Here is a 20,925-nt window from a genome sequence, read left to right as displayed (position 1 = left end):
GAGGAGGAGGGGGAGGGGGAAGCAGCAGCAGCAGCAGCAGCGGGGCACCTGGGTGGCTCAGTCGGTTTAAACTCTTGATTTCGGCTCATGTCATGTTCTTGGGGTGGTGGGATCGAGCCCCATGTCGAGCCCCACATGAGGCTTGGCTCAGCAGGTAGTCTGCTTGATTCTCTCTCTCCCTTCCCTCCCCCTCTAAAGTAAATAAATAAATCTTTAAAAAAATAAATTAAAAAAGAAGCATTGTTTTTTAGTAATATATTCTTAAACATTTTCAGATGAAATGATATGCTGTTTTGGGGTTGCTTCAAAATCATCTGGAGTTAAGGGAAGTTACAGATTAAACAAGGTTGGTCATGAATTGATAATTATTGAAGCTGAGTAATGATTACACAAGGATTCTTTGGTTTTTTTTGTGTGTTTTTTTAAAAAGATTTTATTTATTTATTTGACACAGAGACAGCCAATAAGAGAGACAGCCAGTGAGAGAGAGACAAGCAGGGGGAGCGTGAGGGGAAGAAGCAGGCTTCCAGCGGAGGAGCCTGTTGTGGGGCTCGATCCCAGAACACTGGGATCATGCCCTGAGCCAAAGGCAGACGCCTAACAACTGAGCCACCTAGGCGCTCCTACGTAAGGGTTCTTTATATTCTCTCTCTCTTCATATTTAAAATTTTCGTGATAAAATTTTTAAAAACAATCAATAGGGAGCCCTGGCCTACCTCAACCCAGTGACTCTCAGAAGTGAGGTAAACACTGGGCAGTATGGTGGAAAATGTCTCTTTGGTATATGACTTGGTAATGAAGAATCTGAGAGTCTAATGGACTAAATACATAAATAATTAACTTTTTTAAAAAATTTAAAAATTTTATGTGCCTATCTCCTGTGTAAAGGAAAGCTCCCTACAGGTGCTGGGTTTTATTCCTATCTGTATCCTGAACCCTTAGCACAGTGTCCTGCAGACGGTAGGTGCTTGTAAGTGTTCGCTGAGTGAATGAATGCTTAAACGCTATATCCTATCCTCCCCAAGCCCGCACGTGCTGCCAAGATAGCACAGGTGCCTCAAACTGCTTCGTAACTTGAATTGAAATTGGTACCTCCAAGTTCTTCTTTTCTCTTCTGCAGCTGTTTCCAAACAATAAATTGTTCCAATCCTAAAATATCGAGAGGGACGTAGAGATCACTTTGCACAAAATTCTTGTGTTATAGAGGAGAACACTGAGGTCCCAAGAAGTGACTTTTTTGAGGTCACACAGCTGGTTGGGGACAGAGCCTAAGCTGGAACTCAGGCTCCTGGAGCCCAATCTGGCCCTTTTTGTTACAGCACCCAGCTCTATAGCTGGGAGTTTGACACATATGGACAATCCTATCTACCCAGGTAAAGAAAGAGAACTTCAAAGAAGCCAGTATAATTATCCCATGGTCTTGGGTCATTTTGACTCCATAGTTCTCTCTCAAGAGCAGTGTTTCCCACACTGGGTTATGTCCCTTACTTCAGGAACCTTAAAATTCAAAAACCTTACTTTTCAAAACAAACAAAGGGGTGATTATTCTCATTAGAAAGGGCTTTGGTGCATATTTTTTTAAAGCGAACTCTTCTCCAGCTTCTTTGAAATATGAGTCAGTTTTTAACAATTCCACCTGCATCCAAGTTGTTAGGAACAAAGTGGCTGAATAAAATCAGCACAGTCCAAGCCACGGCCCCGCAGTCCTATCATGTCAAGTGTCACAAGGGTGCTTTCAACATTCCCAAGCCAAAAAATAAACAAATCAATCAAAGATAACACACCAAGAGTGGAAATAAATGAAAAAAAGAAAAAGAAAGAAATTAAAACATTTTGTAACATTATATCTTTTAAAAAACATGTTGATTTTTAAAAATTTTTAAATGAAAATGTTAGCATAACTACCTTATAGTTTACTTATGTTGGCACGCAAAGCAGTGTAACTCTAGTGGTCTTTTGTGCCATTCATGTTCTGGGCTTTTCCACCCAAAGTATTTCTGTAGCTTTGTCCAGTGCTTCTTTCAAGAATCTTGTGACACTTCCAACCCCCTACCTAACTGGGGAGGCCGGATTTCTTTGCTGTTAAGAGGATTACTGAGACATTCCCCTTTATATAACCCCAAAGACTCTGGGAATAACAGGAGAGAGCAAACAAGAGATGTCAAGGAGAGAGGTTACAAACAAGGGTTGCACTTCAGGGAAGCTCTTTGAGCAAGGAGAGGTCAAAGAATGTTCCTAACAGCCGCTGATAAAGCTGGGGCTCGGGAAGCAATTTACTGGGCGCCATTTTCATAGGCGAGCAGAGGAATTAGCTTACGTCCATCCATCAAGGGTTAAGCTTTAAGCCGGAGAACTTCAGGTGAGTCAGGGCCAGAGCAGTGAAGAAAGGAGACACCTTATCTCTAATCAGCCCTGCCTCAAAATAGCTCTCTTTTCCCTGAGGTGGAGGCTCGTCATCCTTTCCCTGCACAGCACAGCAGAGCCCGGCACAGCACGATGGAGGTGCCTGAGCCCCACTTGGTCAGAAAGTCAATGAATATGCCTCCTTCATCTCTTAAACAGTTAGGTCTCTCTAGGCAATACATAATTTAGCAACCCTCAAGATGGCTCGCCTAGAATCAGGATGTTCCCGTCAAAAAGGACCTCACAATCTACTTATATCAACCTGTCATTTTACAGATGGATAAACTGAGACCCAGGGAGATGAAATAATTTGTGCAAGGACACACAGGGAGTCCACGGCTGCGCGAAGGGCTAAAACTCTGGCTAGAGCATTCTCTTTCTCTTGGCAATGCCGCAGTACTCATCTAAAAAATGAATGAAACACTCATGCCCCTGGTCAATTTTCCTTCCGTTGTTAAGGAAATCATTTCCAATGCTCCAAGAGTTTGCGAATCAACGCTTTCAGAGGCAGCTCTTGTTAAACCCTTTCATTATGAGTCTCTCAAACTTCCTCTTCCATCTTCATAATCCAGACAGCTTTACTTTTGAGGTTCAATATATGGGCTGCCACTGTTTTTTCCCAGCTGCTGGAAGAGAATGTTACAAATGGGTAATTGAAGTACTCGGAACGTAGCTTAGAATGGGGTCAGACAAAAATGCCCACCCGTCTCATCAGCTGCTCACCCATGCCAAGGGTTGTGTGACTCACAGCGAGGACTTGCCCTCCCAGTGGCCATCTGTGAGATGGCACAGCTCAAACATTCCTGCTGCCACACTTCCTACACGGCTATTTGCAGACTGTGTCTCCTTTGTGCATCCGCTACACAGTATGGGCTCTGTCGAAAGCTGTATGAGGCATACAAGATCTAAACAGGGGTGGGGGCAACCCTGGGGCTTGCAAAGTCTGCAGGAAACCAGGCAAAGTAATGGGGGCGAAGAACATAGACAAAGGGCTGGAATGTGCTATTAGGAAAATGTCTGGTTCCATCAACTTAAAACAGCTTTGTTTCAGGTTATTGCTATCCAGGACTTTGTGCAAGAGACTGAAGAGAAATAAAGAGCTAAGAGACAGAAATTGAATTTCAACTCCCTCTCATTTCTCTATGACTGTCATCTCTTAAATGTTCCCATTTATTTCTTGCATGAGTCACTTGGGCTGGACTTATCACAGCTCTTAGGTGGAAATTGGTCCTTAGCTGTTCCTCATACGTGGGATTTTTCTCCTCTAGCTGGACTCCAAGCTGCCCTCCAGAAAGCCAAGAGCTTTGTAATTCCCATAGGGCCTCCTACCATAGAGTAGAGCATACAGCAGGTGCTTAATAAATACTAATAACTATGTCCTACTGGGTCAGCATCACAATTCTCACTTTGTGCTAAAGCCAGATCATACCATCATGGCCCTCATTTTACTCATGAGAAGGCAAAAGGGCAAAGAAAAATGATCGTCTAAGATTTACACACAGTGAATGACAGAACCAGGCCTCAATCCTGGGTCTTTTGAAACAAAATTGTATCATAAAAAATATGATAGATAGAAAATATGCTAAAGACCTTTAGGCTAAAGTCAGTGAAAGCTGAAATAGCATTAGCTCACTGCTTGAGGGGCCTTAGAGTATTCACGTCAATTTTTTTAGAAGGACATTTTAACTGATATATACTTAGCTTAAAACATGAGTTACATAAACATTCTCATACATTTATGCAATTATAAAAATATGAATTCTTTTCTAGCAGTTCAATCATAATTGATTGTTTTATCAGAATAAAAATAGATTCTTTTTAGCTGAAGAATTAAAATAGAGTGTAAATTAATACCTAGTAAATGAGATATCTCTCTCCGTGAGGTAAGACTTTGTTCTGATATCAACTCAACATGGAGTTTGAAAGTCTCAGTAACATGCATATTGATGTTCAAAGATTATCCTATCAAAGGAACATCATTCAAGCATTCATTAAGTGCCTTACTGGGTGCATAGCATGAGTCTAACTGGCCTTCTAGTTTTGCCATTAACTAGCTATGGGACCTTAGGTATACACTAGAGGACCCAACATTTTTGAATGCCATTCATGTGCCAGGAACCTTGAAATACATGTTACGTATGTTATTTCATGTAGTCCTCGTGCAATCTTTTTTTTTTTTAAAGATTTTATTTATTTATTTGACAGAGATAGAGACAGCCAGCGAGAGAGGGAACATAAGCAGGGGGAGTGGGAGAGGAAGAAGCAGGCTCATAGCGGAAGGAGCCTGATGTGGGGCTCGATCCCATAATGCCGGGATCACACCCTGAGCAGAAGGCAGACGCTTAACCGCTGTGCGACCCAGGCGCCCCCTCATGCAATCTTATGATTTACAAATAAGGACTCCGAGGAGGTGAGAGATCATTAATCTATTCAAAATCACGCAGCTAATAAATGACAAAGCTGGGATCTGACCCAGATGTTAGTGACTCTAAAGCCCATTCCTTTCCTGCTCTATCCGAGCTTCTCGATCCTAGGTTATATTAATATTACCTAGGAGTTTTCATATAATAACGATGCCTGGGTCCCACCTCAGACCAATGACATCGGAATAGCTGGGGATAGTACTTGGAGTTTTAAAAACCTCCCTCTGTGATTACAACATGAAACCAGGGTTCAGAACTACTATACTAGGTGTGCTGTTCTTCAGTTTCAACTGTAAAATGAGGAGTTTACACAGACATCTCTAAGCTCCTTTCTACTTCTGTAGCCACCAGAACTGTGATGACAGTGGTATGGGGACAGTTGCTGCTTGAGAAGCCCCAGTTTGTACTTGGAGTAGCAGTTATCACTCACATTGCCAGATATGCTCTCAACTTTCTACTTAAGTGTAGGCTATGAATGAAGCTGGTTAAACACCCCAGGATAAGTCTCTCTAAAGCATACAATTATTTTGTATATTTACGAACAATCTCCTAAAGTCCAAGAAATATTCCACATGCCATCCTTCTCTCTTTCTGTTTCTTTTCAAGTAGCAATCATAATTATTTGGTGAAATTCCTATTGCTCGAAACTATTTTAGTGCTACCCCTCTATACTACTATGTCAAAATCTTTTGAAAATGTTCATAGCCTTTAACCCAAAATTCGTCTTATAGAAATCTACTCTAAGGAGGTAAATAGCAGAAAAAACTATATGAAGAAAGATGTTCATTGCAGTATTAATTATTACAGTGGAAAACTGGTAAACTATGTAAATTATGTAAAAACTGGTAAATTTAGTAGGTTATGATATAGCCTACTAAGTGGAGAAATGGCCATTACAAATAATATTTACATACAGACTTTTAAGAGATGTGGAAAAATACTAACACTTATGATATAATATTGAATGAAAACGTAGGGTACAAAATTACATAAAGTTAATCTATTAGTAAAATTGCATAGAGTTATGTCACAATGCACTTGCTTTTGTACATTGAAAAAAGAAGAAAAATACTATTATGCAAAGGTTAAAATACCTGAAATGGTTTTTACCATTAACTCAATTCTAAAAGTTTGAAGAATAGAATAGAAAAATGGTTCTGAAGCAGGCCCTGTCCAGAAAAATTTTATATATGGCCATAGGCTTCCAGGACTGTATAGGCATAGGACTTATAAACAGCAGAGTAGAAACATGAAACCACAGGTCACGTGATTCTTTTAGGTGTGGGAAACAAGGTAAATTTACAGTCAGTGTAAGGGGAAAAAAGCTAAAAAAACCCAAAGGCCAGAATCAACTCTCCTTTAATCTAGAAAGGCATCAAGAAGGAAATGCTATTTACGAGGGTTAAGTTAGTGAGTTAAGGTCCCGGGTGGCGATTTTCGAAGCATTTTCACAGTGGTTTGCAGGACCCTCCCGCGCGGGGTGGCTGGCAGGTGCTCCACGCCGTCACCGCCACCACTCGGAAACGGGAAATGAGCCGCAGGCGGTAGCGTGAGCTGCGCGCTGTAATGGCGGCGGCAGTGCGGCCCAGAGCCCCTCTACCCCTGCTGCTGCCGGGCCTAGGCCGTGGCCAGGAGGGGCGGGAGCCCCACGGCCCCCGCAGCTCCGAGGAGGCCGTCCAGCGCCGGCTGGGGCTCGGTGCGTTCGGGGTCACCAGACCATCAGGCTCAAGGTAGGAAGCCACTGCGCTTCTGGGAAGCCGCGAGCTGGAAGCGAGCTCACGGGGGCTCGGCTGCCTGAGGCCGCAGAGGTGCGCGGTCCTTGTGGCTGCATCTCTCCACGAAGCCACGGCTGGAAGCTGGCGCACAGCACGGGCCGGCGGGGGTGGGGGTGGGACAGGGCTCTGGGCCCGCCGCCGGGGCCCTTGCGGGCTTGCCTCCGGCGTGGGACCCGGGCAGACGAGCTTCCCCGCCCGCAGCCTAGCCGAGCCCGTGGGCTAGTGTGTCTGCGCTCCTGGGCTTCGGTGTTTGGTCTGCCCTGTCTTACAAAATTGGACCTTGTACTTTCGCAAACAGCCAGTGTTTGCTCAGCAACCCGAGCAGCATCAGAAGGTTGCAGGTGGCAGGCTGCAGGCTCGTGGCCGTCAGACGTGGAAGGCCTCGCATTCCCGATGGGAGGTGACCCTGGAGGCACCAGGGGATGCTGGCCACTTGGGCTGAACCTCTGGGCCCTGCCCTCAACTCTGAAGGTTCCTTAAGCTTCCGTAGGCCCAGTGTCATAATGAAGGGTGTCCTGGGCCACAATCCAGGACTAGTAAAATTTGACCCTTCTGGAGGCCTCTTTACCCTTGAGAAGCTAATATATTCTGGGTATTATATAAGACTGATGAATCACTGACCTCTACCTCTGAAACTAATAATATATTATATGTTAATTAATTGAATTTAAATTTAAATTTTTTTAAAAAAGAAGCTAATATATTTAATAATAACAATAATAATACATTTAGGAAGACTGTGGTAATTCTGTTGCTTTTAGCTGTGTCTCACCCAGATTCTTTTAAATTCAAAACAGGTCCCCTTTTTGCTATCGTTAACTCCAGAAATGAAAGCAAGCTATTCCAGCTTTTGTTTGCAATACAGTTTAGTTCATAACTGAGGTTTTCTTTTTCTAGATTTGAAAATCTATTGGAAATTTGCACAAATTCCTTTCACCTCAACACCTTTTGTCCAAATAGAAGCACAAACTGGTACTTCTCTTTTCCTTCCACAGACTGCATTTCATGTATCTTACGTACACATCAGATTGCTCACTGTTCTTACTAAGGAGCTCTTAAATGGTGCTCTCAAATGATGTTTATATTTGCATTTAAAAGGGGATTAAAGGAGCAGCTGGGTAGCTCAGTCCTTTAAGTGTTGGATTCTTGGTCTCAGCTCAGTTCTCCATCTCAGGGTCGTGAGTCCAAGCACCACGTTGGGTGAGGAGCCTACTTTAAATAAATAAATAAATAAATAAATAAATAAATAAATAAATAAATAATAAAACAAACAAACAAACAAAAAACGGGTTAGATGTTGCCCAAACAGTCAGCAATGGTAATATGTAAGATCCTTTGCAGTTTTCTAAACTTTTCCTTCTCTGGAATCACGAGGCTCCCTTCCTGATTAGATCACTCCAGTGCTCAATAGAGATGCTTTCTCAGATAATTTAACGTTCTGATCCTAAACTTTTATCCAGCATCATTTTAAGAAATGTTCAGGTGAAGAATGGCTTTAAAATCTCTGTAAAACTGCCATAGACATTATGTTGCCTAATGTAAGAAACCCTTGCCACTAATTTTCACTTGGACTTTAGTACTAGGATGAAGTTTGGCTGTGCTTTCTTTGATCAATTAATGAGAGCCGCAGAATGCCTTGTACAGTACTTTTTACTTTCACGACCAGAAGTCTACGAGCTTCCGAGCTTTTCCGCTCAATTTCAAGAATCTCTCCTAGCATAGGCTTTCTGGATTAGTGCCCATTCTGTATCCCCTTTTTTCCCCAGCCACCACCAGATTTTTCTTTCTCTGATTTATTCATCCCATCTTTGTTTGAGGCACCTATATCTGCTTTAATGATTCCTCTCAAAACCTCTCAGAAGCGAGAGGCTGTACAAACTGGTTACTCTAGATTGCCTCAAAATGTTCTTTCGATCTGCCTTAAGTGGCATATGCAGTCATTTTTAATTTTGGCATACGGTTGGGTGACATTCACTTGCAAGACTCCTAAAGGCCCACCTAGAATTGTGTACTATTCTAGGGAGCTAGGCTTTGCTCCCTCCTTCCCCTCAAGAAAGCCTATCTAGTCGAATGTATTACAGTTTGAGTGAGTCACAAGCTTCCGTACTTTCTTTATTAGTAACAACTGACTTGAAGCACACCTTGCAGCTGTGGGTGCCCCACCCAGCCCCCAACCCTTGGTGCAGTGCAGCTGCTCTGGGATATGCTGGGACGCCACAGCTTGTGAATCATTCCTTACTTCCCCTCAACTAGTATCACAGTTTCCTCAATTTCAAGGGTCATGAGTGTGCAACTCATTGTCCAACAAAGCCTAACATCTGTGCTTCCTTCCATCCAACAGGAAAACCTCTCATCCCCCCACCCCCCCAAATTTATTTGTTCGGTCAATTGTGAGGAAAGTCGTATTTGCAAAGTCACTCAAGGAGCAATTGGGAAAAAAACTCTTTTGGGTTCTTAGAACCCTTAGAGGAAAGGCTGATGGAGAAGGGAAAGGGAAGAACATTTCTTGCAAGTGCCAGGTGCTATACGGAAACATTTTTTTTAGCCTTCCCAGCAGGCCTATGAAGTAGGCACGTTTATACCCATCTTGCAGATGAGAAAACAAGCTCAGAGGGGCTAAAGAACTTGCTCAAGTTACATCCCTATTAAGTGTAAATCCTAACAGAATTCTAACCCAGTTTGCTAGATGATGGGGCTCATTCCATTTTCACTATAAATACTGCTCACAGAGAGCAGAGCTTTTTTTTTTTTTTTAAAGATTTTATTTATTTATTTGACAGAGATAGAGACAGCCAGCGAGAGAGGGAACACAAGCAGGGGGAGTGGGAGAGGAAGAAGCAGGCTCATAGCGGAGGAGCCTGATGTGGGCCTCGATCCCATAACGCCGGGATCACGCCCTGAGCCGAAGGCAGACGCCCAACCGCTGTGCCACCCAGGTGCCCCCGAGAGCAGAGCTTTTAATACACTCCCATGGACTGCACACACAGGGCTCTGTGATGCAGGCCTCAGGCAGGGACTCTGAGACCGAGGTACCTGGGTTCAAATCCCAGCCCTGTCACTAGGCACATGACCTCAAACAAATTACTTAACCTTACTGGGCTCCTGTCTCATACATCTATCAAATGGGATAGCCGTTGTAAGGAGTACTTTAATCCTGGCACAAATCAGCATAGAACAAGTGTTAACAGCCATTCTGCAGTTACTCCCCAGTTTTATTTTATAGCAGGATAGGAAATGCGGCTTTCTTGCCCAAAGGACGGTGTTTTTCTGTCAGCCTATCACTTAGAAATCTTTTGCTTAGAATGGTAGATCTGACAGCGGGTCATCTTTGGAAATGCTCAGGGAGTTTTAAAAAATATTGATGCTTGTGCCCCAGCTCCTAGAGATTCTGATTCACTTGGTCTGGAGAGTAGCCTAGGTGTGGGGGCAAAGGAAATTCTTAGTGGTTCTCAAAGTGTGGTCCCTGGAGCCCCAGCTCAGTATAACCTCAGAGCTTCCTTGTTGGAAACACAGATTCCCAGACCGTACCCTGAAACTATTGGATCAGGCACTTGGGGAGTAGAGCTCAGCGAAACAAGCCCTCTGGGTGACCTGATGTCCACGAAAGTCTTAGAACCATTGCTCTAAGGGAAGGAAGTGCTCTGAGAGACTGTTTCATCCTAAGTACAAGGTCCAAAGACCAAGACTGACCTAGAGGTCTTACCTCTTTGTTTCCACTGAGCAATGAGCCACTACTGTCGTGTCTCCCCAGAGCCATGATATGCTGTGAGTCTCCCAGCCCATCCTCTCCCAGCCACAGAGAAAGGCAGGTCTTCCTCAGAAGTCTCTTTATTAACTGTTGAAGGACATCAAGCTAAGGTAACCCAAGTTGTGTGTTTCATGGTATGGATCATGAAACCGTGAACCAAAAATACTGAATTCCTCGGAACCCGTGTTACCCAGAGTCTATTGGCTACCGACCCACCTTCATCTCTTCACTCAGAGTAGCCCTACCACAGGTCTGCAGGCAGTAAAACTCCCTCTCCTCTTCTGGGCACTGCAGGATGGACATGGCCATCCTTTGCCTTGGGTACTCCTCCTTCTCTCTGCTTCCAGCATCCTGCTCCCTGGCCCGTGATTGTGGCAGTTTTTTCCTCCTATCAGAATATTTCAAGAGGTTTCCATTGGATCTTGCAGGCCAGATAGCCACTTGTCCCTTCTAATGAGTCTGCATAACTCTGCTCTGACCTCTGTTGTGAAGCTTTGACGCTTTTGGAGGTATAGGTGTCTACTTCCCACTTCCGTAGAGAGCAGCTCCCCAGAGCGCTCAAACTCTCCTTCACCTGCGTCTTGTTCCTACTCCTTTAGCCATCGTTAGTCTCTTCTGAAAGTAAGACATGTTTGTGTTAAACATTTGCCTTCGTTGGTTCACCAAATTCTGTGGAACTTGTGATCAGAAGATGTTTCTCTGATGTCACACGATTGCTCTTTCGTCATCTGATTAAAGAGAGAAATGCCATTTCAGCCTCTCGTGAAACAAATGCCGTCTGTGTATTTGGGCATCTGTGTATTTGGGCATTGTGACTTCTCACGGGGAAGAATATTCATGTTTTCTTCATGCCTTCATGTAACCATCTGCTGGGAAACTTACAGTAAACTTTATAACTTTTAAAAAAGTATTTACTTCTAGACAACTTTGCCTCAGCTTTAAGCAAGTGAGCGAACATCAGAGTCATTAAAGCAGAAAGAGACCCCACCGCAGAAGATGGAGTGAGGAGCTCCTGAACCGCAGTAGAGAGAGACACAGGGAAGAAAGCAGAAGGGAGAAGCTGTGAGTGAGTTAGCAGGGAGGAAGAGGGAAGGAGGCAGAGGGATAGCTGGACCCAGGGGGTTTTGAAACCTCAACTGAGGAGAAGCTACTGTGGGCAGGTATCAAACTCAGCCTTGGCAAGCAAGGCAAATCCCATTGGTCTGTAGCAGGACGTTAAAGGGGGGGTGCTGTTCTGATTACAGAATTTCAGCTCATCCCTCAAAGCTAAAAATAAGGGAATTGTGTGGCCCTTACATATTGCCTGGAGGGGAGCTAGACCCTCCACACAGAATTTGCTAAGCAGTGACCCATAAAACCCAGCCCAGTGACCCTGAGCCGTCACCTGCACAGGGGTGTGGAGAGAGGAGGAGGAAGTCGATGGGGAGGTGAGCAGTGGGACTTCTCCGAGGAGAGTCATTGGCATGCTGAGAACATGAGTCTTCCCTGTGAGCCAAGAGCAGGGAGGGGCTTTGAGAGGACCACCAGGGGAGGGTGGGGTGTCTCCCAGGAGGCGCTCCGACATCTTGCCTCCTAGTTGATCAAGGCAGAGCTGTGGAAACTGTCCATCCCCATGCCGTCACAGGACTGAGACAGAATGTGGAGAGAGGCTTCTTAGGAGGACTTGACTTGTGTCACCAGGAGTTTAGGGAAACAGCCTGGAGCCTGGCTGTTAACGATGTCTGAAATGTAATGGGAAATGCTTCAACACAGGCAGGGTGATACCATGTGTGTTTGTTAAGTTCTAGCCTTACCCACACTCCAGGGGCAGCTACCACAGGATACATAATTATCTGTGAGTAATGCCAGGGGCTTTGCTAATTAGCATAATGAATGCTTAAAATAGGTTTTATTTTGTGAAATTAATATTATTCAAGTTAGGTGGATTAGCCAAATATTTAAGATTTTCCTCACACTTGCATGGACTGAGCTTAGGACTGGGGGGCCTATAGCCTGTGCCCTTAAAGGCACCAGAAGCTTGGTCTCTAATGTCCTGTAACTAGCAATTGGTTTGAAGGAATCTGGTTGTCTAATGCTAACCCTATAGTTTATTTGAATCTTGCCTCTAAAATATCATGATGTTTCCCTTAAATGAATCTTTTGTGCAAAGACAAAGTGACAGAATTGTGAAGGAATAATTAATCCTCAGCTGCCTCCACATACTGATGGCTACCGTTACTTCCCACAAGCAATCCGGTGGTCATGTCTGGCCAAATTGACCTAGGACACTTCGTAACACTGCAACTTACCTGGAAAAATCTAAGCGGGAGGCTCTGGCTGGAGCTGCCTGGGACAGGAGAGTGGAAAGGAAGGGCTGCGCGAGAATGGTGTGCACCCCCCAGTGCTGGGCAAAGCAAAGAGGTGCATTCACATGGGTCCAGTGGAGACTGTGGAAGGTGTCACCACGAAAGAGACCCCACCGCAGAAGATGGAGTGAGGGACTCCTGAAGAGCTGGGTTCTTTCTGGAGTGTGTTGTCAGTGGGGGCTGGGGGAGAGCTGTTTGGAGGCAGCCAGTGATTGGGATGATTCGTCAGGGGGCCGTGTGGTTGGACATGTCCAGAGTGCTCTCTGAGGAGTATCTGCCACACTCCAAGCCAGGAGAGTCCTCCTGCCCCTTCCTCCCCACCGCGAAGGGGCCAGAGCCAGCAACGTGAATGGTGGAGGAATGGGAGAACCAGTGGGAAACTAGTCAGGAGGCTAACTACCTTTCTCCCCAGCATACCTGCTGCACTTCTGCAGGCTTTAGACTCTTTCTCCAGCCCCAGCTAGGGTGGGAAAAGCTGGATCTTAGATCAGAGATTAAGCTTGGATGTGAGACCAGCCTGGGCTTCCCATACCTAAAAATGAGATGCTTATTAATACCTGGAAGTGACCAGGGAAGCTTGAGGATATGCCCAGCATTTCACCCAGGAAAGTGGAAGAATAATTCAACAGAGGGACCTAAAAGCGTGGTGATGAGAGAAATATTAAGTTGTTTATTTTTTATGTCCAACTGAGTCCAACTTGATCAAGCATCTACAGCTTTCATTATTGAATGAAAGGGACGTGGTATTTATACTGTAATTCTCCAAATCATTTATTTTTATATCTCACTGAGTAGAAATCAAGGGGTGGCAAATTAGTTTTCAAGCCTATTCTTTAAAGCCATACACTAAATAGCAGTGGGATGGAAAGGTAGGGAGACGTGTATTCGTTACTTATTGCTGCGGTAACAAATCACCATAAACTTCACGGCTTACAAATGACACAAATCTCTCCCTTACGGTTCTGGAGGTTGGAGATGGGTTTCACTGGACTAAAGTCAAGGTGGTGGCAGGGCTGTGTTCCTTCTGGATGCTCTAGGGAGGAATCTGTTCTCTTGTCTAGCTTCTAGAGGCTGTCTACACTCCTTGGATTGAAACCCCTTCCCCATCTTCAAAGCCAGCAGCAGAGGGAATTCCAATCTCTCTCAGACTCTGCCTCCCCTGCCCCCGACTTTCACTCATAGGGACTCTTGTGACAACACTGGACTCACCTAGATAATCCAGAATAATCTTGTGACCTCAAGATCCTTAATCACATCTGCATAGTCCTCTTTGCTCTGTAAGCAATATATTCATGGGCTCTGGGAATTAGTGGGTGGACATCTTGGGGGTGGGGAGTGTTATTCGGCCTGCCACAGGATAGGCCCAAGTATGTCTCTGAGAGCCCTCTCACCCTTACCTACCAGTTAGCATAAAATGGCCTTGAGGGAAGAGGCTCTAAGTAATCTTGAGGGGAAAGTACATAATCTAAAAAAAAAAAAAAAGAAAATTAAAAAACAAACAAACAAGCATATAATATATTCCTACCTCAGTTTCTTCATCTGTGAAATTATAGAATTAGGTGTTCTCCCAATATTGTCTTCCAAATCTAAACCTCAGGCTCCTTTTCTCTTTGGCGTACTAAGCACTCGAAGGAAACTGGCTGCCTTCCTCAAGAAAACAAACTGATGTTGTTCTAGTGACACTGCTGGCCCCCAGCCCTGCCCGGGGCCATGGAGGCTCTGACAGCCTGCGCTGTGGGAGCCTCAGAGGACTGCAAGCTTTCCTCTTTTCTGCTTTCCTCCCCAAGAAGGGACATGGATGCCACAGGTGGGAGGTTCTGGCTGCCCAGCCTCTCCCAGCAAGAGCAATTCATCGTCCTGTTCCTTTCTGCTGAGTCACCATAGGTGGCCTTGAGCAATGGTGCCAATCTCAGACATGGCTGCTGACTCAGAGCTGCTGGAGCAGTCCAGGGAAGCGCCAGGGGCATGAGTCACAGCCCTCCCACACTTGCTCCTCTCAAGTCAGCACACAGACTCCTTCCTATCTCCTTGGAGCCTCAGGCTCTAAGAGCAACAGGCCTCAGAACAGAACCCTGGAGATGGAAGGAACCTCAGACCCCATGGCATAGATGTCCTTCCCGCCAACCAACCTTCCCTTGTCATGTGAGCTTGAGCTGGTTTGTGTGTCTTGTTTTTCCACCTACTCTGATAAATTGCAGTGTTTTGGTGGCCAACTTCCCTCTCTAGTCTGGCCTCAAAGTTAAGGTTCACTTTGCATCCTCGGCCCCATGAGTCTCAGAGAAACACCCAGCTCCCCGGGGCCCCTCTAGGTCACCTTTACTTTCCACTTTCAAGATAGTGTCATCTCTCAGCAAGAGCTCTGGGCCATACATCAGGAAACTGGGGATTCTTCTTTCTGTTCTCTGAGCAGCCGTGGGGCATTCAGCAAGTCACAACCATCCTTTTAGCCACACTGGAGTTGGACTCTGTTTCCTCCAAAGTCCCTTCCTGGGCCAATATGAGGGGCTCAGAGTAGACCATCCTAAAAGTCCTTTTCAGTTCTGAAAGTCCATCGTCCTCTATCACAGAGTTCCTGAACAGAGCCTTCTTTGGATAAGTCTTCCCGTGGCCCCCAAGTGCCATGTCTGCTCCCTCCCAGAAAATACTGAATATATAGCCTCGTGAATGCCCAGGCACTCTGCTGAGGGCTCCTGTCCTCTCTTGAGCAGGTTTCTCAGTCCCTCTCTTCCCAACCTAGGCTAGACTGTCACCTCTACCCACCAGTCCCTGGGAAAGCAGGGGTTGGACTGTGGAGATCCAGCAACTGAACTATGACTTCATCTATGTGACAAGCCTGCCATTCCTCCTTTAGTTGGGCCTGCTTAACCAGACCAGTACTAGCGTCACTCTGTATGAACAGGGAGAGATTCCTGCCTGTTTGGTGACCCTGAGGACAGACGCTGCTCAGTGGATGGAAGTCACCTCTGTCCTTGGAACAGCTGGAGCACCCAGGCCCCCACCTACCCATTGCACACCTCCAGGGCCTCTGCGTAATGCCACGTCTCCTTGCCTCAGCCGTGGCCACACTTTGCCAAGGACTCCTTGTTCCCAGAACGTCCGTGCTCCTGTGAATCACAGAGGTGCTCTCTGGAACTCAACAAACCACCCTAGGATGTTGCCTTTCAGTACATCCATTTCAGTTTGGTGCTCGCGTTTCCCCTGGACAAGTGAACGGTCCTCTTCTCGTCCAGCAAGGAAATCTACCTTTTATTTATCACATGGGCTTAGGCACCGCCCTCACCTCTAAAGAAGGAAACCGAACACCAGTTATCTGTGTTGTAAACTAGCTTCCCGTTCAGTGCAGACCCCAGCACAGAGCCGGCCTGTGTGAGCCCGGCTTTCTGCCTCCTGGGTGTGTGTGCTTAGCTGCTGCAGAGAGAAAGGCCTATTGTTCAGCCTAGCTGCGCACTCCACCGGGCCGCATGCTGGGTGTTCCCCCGGGGAGGTAGAAAAGCAGCCTCCAGGATCCCATCATCTCCTGCCTGTGCTCTGTTTGCTTTTGTTTTTGGTCTTTCCTTCTTCGCTGTGTGCCTTTGCCAGACACTCGGAGCCCCTATAGTGCTTAGTTCTTCCTTCAGCCTTTGCACAGTGAATGCCTTTAGTATGCTTTTGATGTTGCTAGCCCTTCAGGGAGCGGGATGAACGGCTCTCCCACCGACGAGGCTCGCTCCTGGCTGGCCAGTTGTCCGGCAGGGGCCGGCGAACAAAGGCACGTTTGGCCCCAGGGAGCCTGGGGGTAGGGTGTGGGTCTGGAATATAGGGTCCCCCTCTGCCTGGATTCAGAAAGAGGGCTGCTGCTTCCCAGCGAGTCGGGGGTGGGGAGGCGTGGAGGCTTAGCGGGGCTGAGCCACCAACATGAAGTGTAGTTTGGCTGCCTAGTCCTACCCTTGTCTGCTCAGTATCCTGCCCGGCTAAGGCTCTGAGAGAGAGAGAGAGAGAGAGAAGCATGGCAGGAGGAGCCAGGAAATTCTGTTTGAGCCCGCCCCTGCCACCGTGTGACCCAGCGCCACACTGGGCCTCCCAGGGTGAGCCTCCCTTCTCTGTCCCAAGTGGGGCAATAACTCCCGCCCCACCCGCCTGCTTCCTGGGGCTGCTGTGAGGAGCTAACACAACACTCTCGGAGGAAACGCTGTGAGAAGCAAAAGCCCTTTGTGAGTCAGCGGTGGGAGTCGTCGCCCTGTCTTTCCCCACTATTTACAAGGCCACCCCTCCACCCCAGGCCCCGTAACCATCTAGTGAGCTCGTGCTGCCCCCTAGCGGCCAAAGTGCTCTTCAGACTTCATTTCTTTTACAGTAAGTATCTGTTAAAATCATAAGAAAAATTAATCATGATGAATATGCAGTAATGAGCCCAGCCTGGACTGTATCCATTTTTATACCAAGTCAGTCATAAAATGTAACTTTAAATACCATTTTAATGGAGGAAGTGGCCCACGAAGAGAGAAGTGCATACTGCAGCCCTAGATGGGAGGAGGGAGGCACGTCTGAGCTCCCTGTTCCCCATCTAGCTCCCAAGCGGCTGGCTGCTGCTCTGAGCCTGCAGGGGGGCCTGCCTGGGGCCTGATGGTGGCTTTTCCCCAAAAGGGCCCATCTTCCCCGAAAGATGCTGGGGACTGGAGGGAGGGAGGAACGGGTGAGAAAGCAAAGCACTTGGCTGTTCTTCAGCCTTTAAAACCTTTAAATCCCCAGAGATTATAAAAGGCCTTGATAATCACTGTCTTTCTCTTTGCTGATAATGACACAGTGCTAGTTGGCCTGGAGAGAAGTTAGAGTTCTACATATTAAAAATAACAAGTGACCAATAACTGCAGTGTTCCCTTGTTTATGAGAAGCCTCCTCACACATGGCCTCACAGACTGCTCACCACAGCCCGGAGGTAGCAACTGCTTTTATTTTCAGGTGAGGAATTTGAGGTCTCAGGGTCATGTGTGCGCCCGAGGGGAGCAACAGCTTGAACCCAGGTATTCTGGCTTCAGACCCCTCACCTTCTCGCCACACTGAGTGCTTGGAGTTGAATTCCCCCAACCCTGCAGGATGAGAACAGTCCGCATGGTGGGGAGGAACCCACTGCCAAAAAAAAGTAACAAGCCTTTTCCCTCCGTACCTGTGGAAGAAATGATCTGGCCAATAGTCACCCTCCAGTCATGATGAATAGTAGACTGAAAACTCATGCCCTTTGACCTTGTGAACCACTTTCCTTTTCCTTTCTCATCTGACAGATTTCTTCAGAGCATTCCATATTCCAGTATCTCTTTACTTCCCTTATTGGCCTTTTCCCAGGCCTCTGAGGAGTTTCCTTTTAGACTCAGCTTCCTGGCGTTGGGACTGGGATGAAAGGTTGCTGGACTTCTGGAACTTTCACCCTGTGTCCTCCCCTCCTACTCCATGTCCTCTCTCTCCTCCTCCTTCTAAGCAGGCAGGATGGTAAGCATCTAGGGATTCACTGCACAACTGACAAGAATTTTGTCCACTGGTACCAAATACCATCCTGCTTTGAGGAAACCAGTGAGCACAATACTGAAAAGCCTGAAGGGCCTGACAGTGGAGGGGCAGGTAGACAGCTTATCACAGAGGCCTGGGGGACCCAGGAAGGGGGTGGACAACCCATCACAGGCACTGCTGGTTCTAAGACTGGGTTTCCTGAGAAGGGCCTCTGACACCCCCAATGCTGTGAAGTAACAAGCAGGCTTGCTTCTCTACCAGTGAGAGACAGGAACGTTAGAGCAAGTGTGCGGAAAGCCTTCTTCCAGATCTTCTATCTCTGGGGTGGAACTAAGTGAGATTATACCTGGTTTCTTTTTTTTTCTTTTTTTTAAAGATTTTATTTATTTGACAGAGACAGAGACAGCCAGCGAGAGAGGGAACACAAGCAGGGGGAGTGGGAGAGGAAGAAGCAGGCTCATAGCGGAGGAGCCTGATGTGGGGCTCGATCCCATAACACCGGGATCACGCCCTGAGCCGCAGGCAGACGCTTAACCGCTGTGCCACCCAGGCGCCCCTATACCTGGTTTCTTACACGAACTAGGAGATTTCACATTTTCTAACCATCTCCTATGCTCCAGCCCCTGGCTTTTTTGCATATGTCATGGCAGTTAACCCTAGCAAAATCCTGGGAGGTAGGGGTTATTTGCCCTGTTTTATATATCAGTAAATCCAGGTCCAGAGAGGTTCAGAGATATTTAGCCAAGATCATAAAGCTAACGAGGAGAGTATCAGTTCAAGGCATGATATAAGCTCCAGAAAATGCTGCACCATTGAGACGGTAGTTTGCCTGACTGGACACAGCTCTGGATACTTTCCTGCTTTGGGGCTGAAGGGAGCCCCTTGCAGCATGTTCGGCGAGTGAGTGGGATTTTCCCATGGACTGGATTTATAAATCGAGTGATTGGATGGCTTAGTTACACACACATGTGCCTGCCACCAGCCTTGGCCTTTGTTCCGATTTCCTGTCTCCTCCCTCCCCTGCACATGGAGGTCAAGGCATGACAGTCAATCCCTGTGACCTCATTTGTCTGTCTACCACAGATGTCTGGGCAGCTGTGGGGCAACTGACCAAGATAAGAACGGAGAGAATATGTGCTTTGGAGCAGGTGGGGTTGGGTTTAAATTGAACATCTGATACCTTTTCAGGAAAAACTACCCAGTTTCTAGGATGGAGGTGAGGGTGGGGGTGAGGAGGGGGGTTAGACTCACGGGGTCTCAGCCTGCTTCTGAGGAGAGGAAGGAGCAGGTGCTGGGGCCAGCCCTCTCCACAACCACAACCAGTCAGGACGTTCCTGTCCAAAGACAGGCAATGGCGCACTTCCAGTCACTGGGAACCCTCAGCTCACAGGACACAATTTCAGGAGCCCAAACAAGACTCAGGTGGCTCCTATTCTCCAATTGTTCTCCTACACTCACTTTCAAGGCTCTAGCTGTTGGCCAAATGGAACTCTCCCTGGAAGGAGATGACACCTTACGATGCTAAAGCGACTCAGCGTGTAATGCATGTGATTGTGTGGCCTCTGTTTTCTCATCTTGAACATACAGTTGCTAATATTATGTAATAATACTATGTAATGGTGACTAACACTTCCATAGGGCTGCTCTTAGTACTTTACACATAGGTTAACTCATTTAATGCTCACAATAACCCGATTCCCATTTTCCTGGTGAGGTGGCATGTAGGTCAAATCACCGGCCCAAGGTCACGTAGAGAGCGAACAGTACACCTGGACTTCGAGCTCAGGCAGTTAGGCAGCAGCGTCCCGGCTCTTGATCTCCACACTGTGCCGGCTCTTACAGTAATAATGAGGCCTTCCTCTGAGGTACGAGTGCCAGATTAAGAAAGATCATGCATCTAAAGCTTCTGGCACAAGGCAAGAACTGCGTTAATGCGCTTTCGTTCCCTGGTCTTTGGATTTGAGGGGAGAGAGTCGCAGCCTGCCTCTCTCAGCAGAGGTCTGTCTTGCACATATACATGTGCAGGCAACATCTGAGGGACAAATGGAAGGGCAGAGGTGGTAGTTGGGCCCAGAGTGGGAGGGTGGGCACTAGAAATAGAGGCCTATATGTGAGGTCAAGGTCAGAGAGCTAAAGCAGTGGCAAGTGAAGTGGTTGTCCTGAGGCCTCCCTGCCTGCTGAGGCATCACTATGCTGACTGGAGGGTTGATGCCCTGATGTGGGCTTCAGCTCTTAGCTGTCCTCATGTAGCGGGGGGGTGTGTGTTGTGTGTATGTGTGTGTGAAACTAGATCCAGCACAGAGGACTGGGGGAGCCACTGGGGAGGAGAAGGAGGCACTCGCCCCACCACCTCTCTGTTGCTGAGAAAAATGTGAGGCTACTTGTGGGGGGAGGGGCAGCATGGTGGTGGGGGATGGGAGGCCGGTGTAAGGAAAGAGAGCTGTCCTGTTCCAGGCCTAAGATAGCCCAGGCCCACACCCAAGCCGTGGCTGCCCCACCCCTGCTCTGGCCTGAGTCAGCCAACCACTGACAAATGGAGAGTGCTTCTTAGAACCCCAGAAAGAGGTCTCTGTGGGGGCAGACAGAGCGCAGCTCTCTGATGGAAGGTCTCCAAGCCATCCTGGTACAATTCAGCCAGACCCCGGCTTCACCAGCACAGGCTGTCTGGGCAGTGGTTACTGAGGTGTATTGGTTTCTGTTTATCAAGATTACACTGGCCAAGGCCAGGTGTACCCGGGCCAAAACAAGCA

The sequence above is a fragment of the Ailuropoda melanoleuca genome, chromosome 1 (assembly GCF_002007445.2).
Source record: "Ailuropoda melanoleuca isolate Jingjing chromosome 1, ASM200744v2, whole genome shotgun sequence".
NCBI classification, from domain to species: Eukaryota; Metazoa; Chordata; class Mammalia; order Carnivora; family Ursidae; genus Ailuropoda; species Ailuropoda melanoleuca.
The sequence above is the reverse complement of the archived record's forward strand: the minus strand, read 5'-3'. Positions refer to the sequence as shown.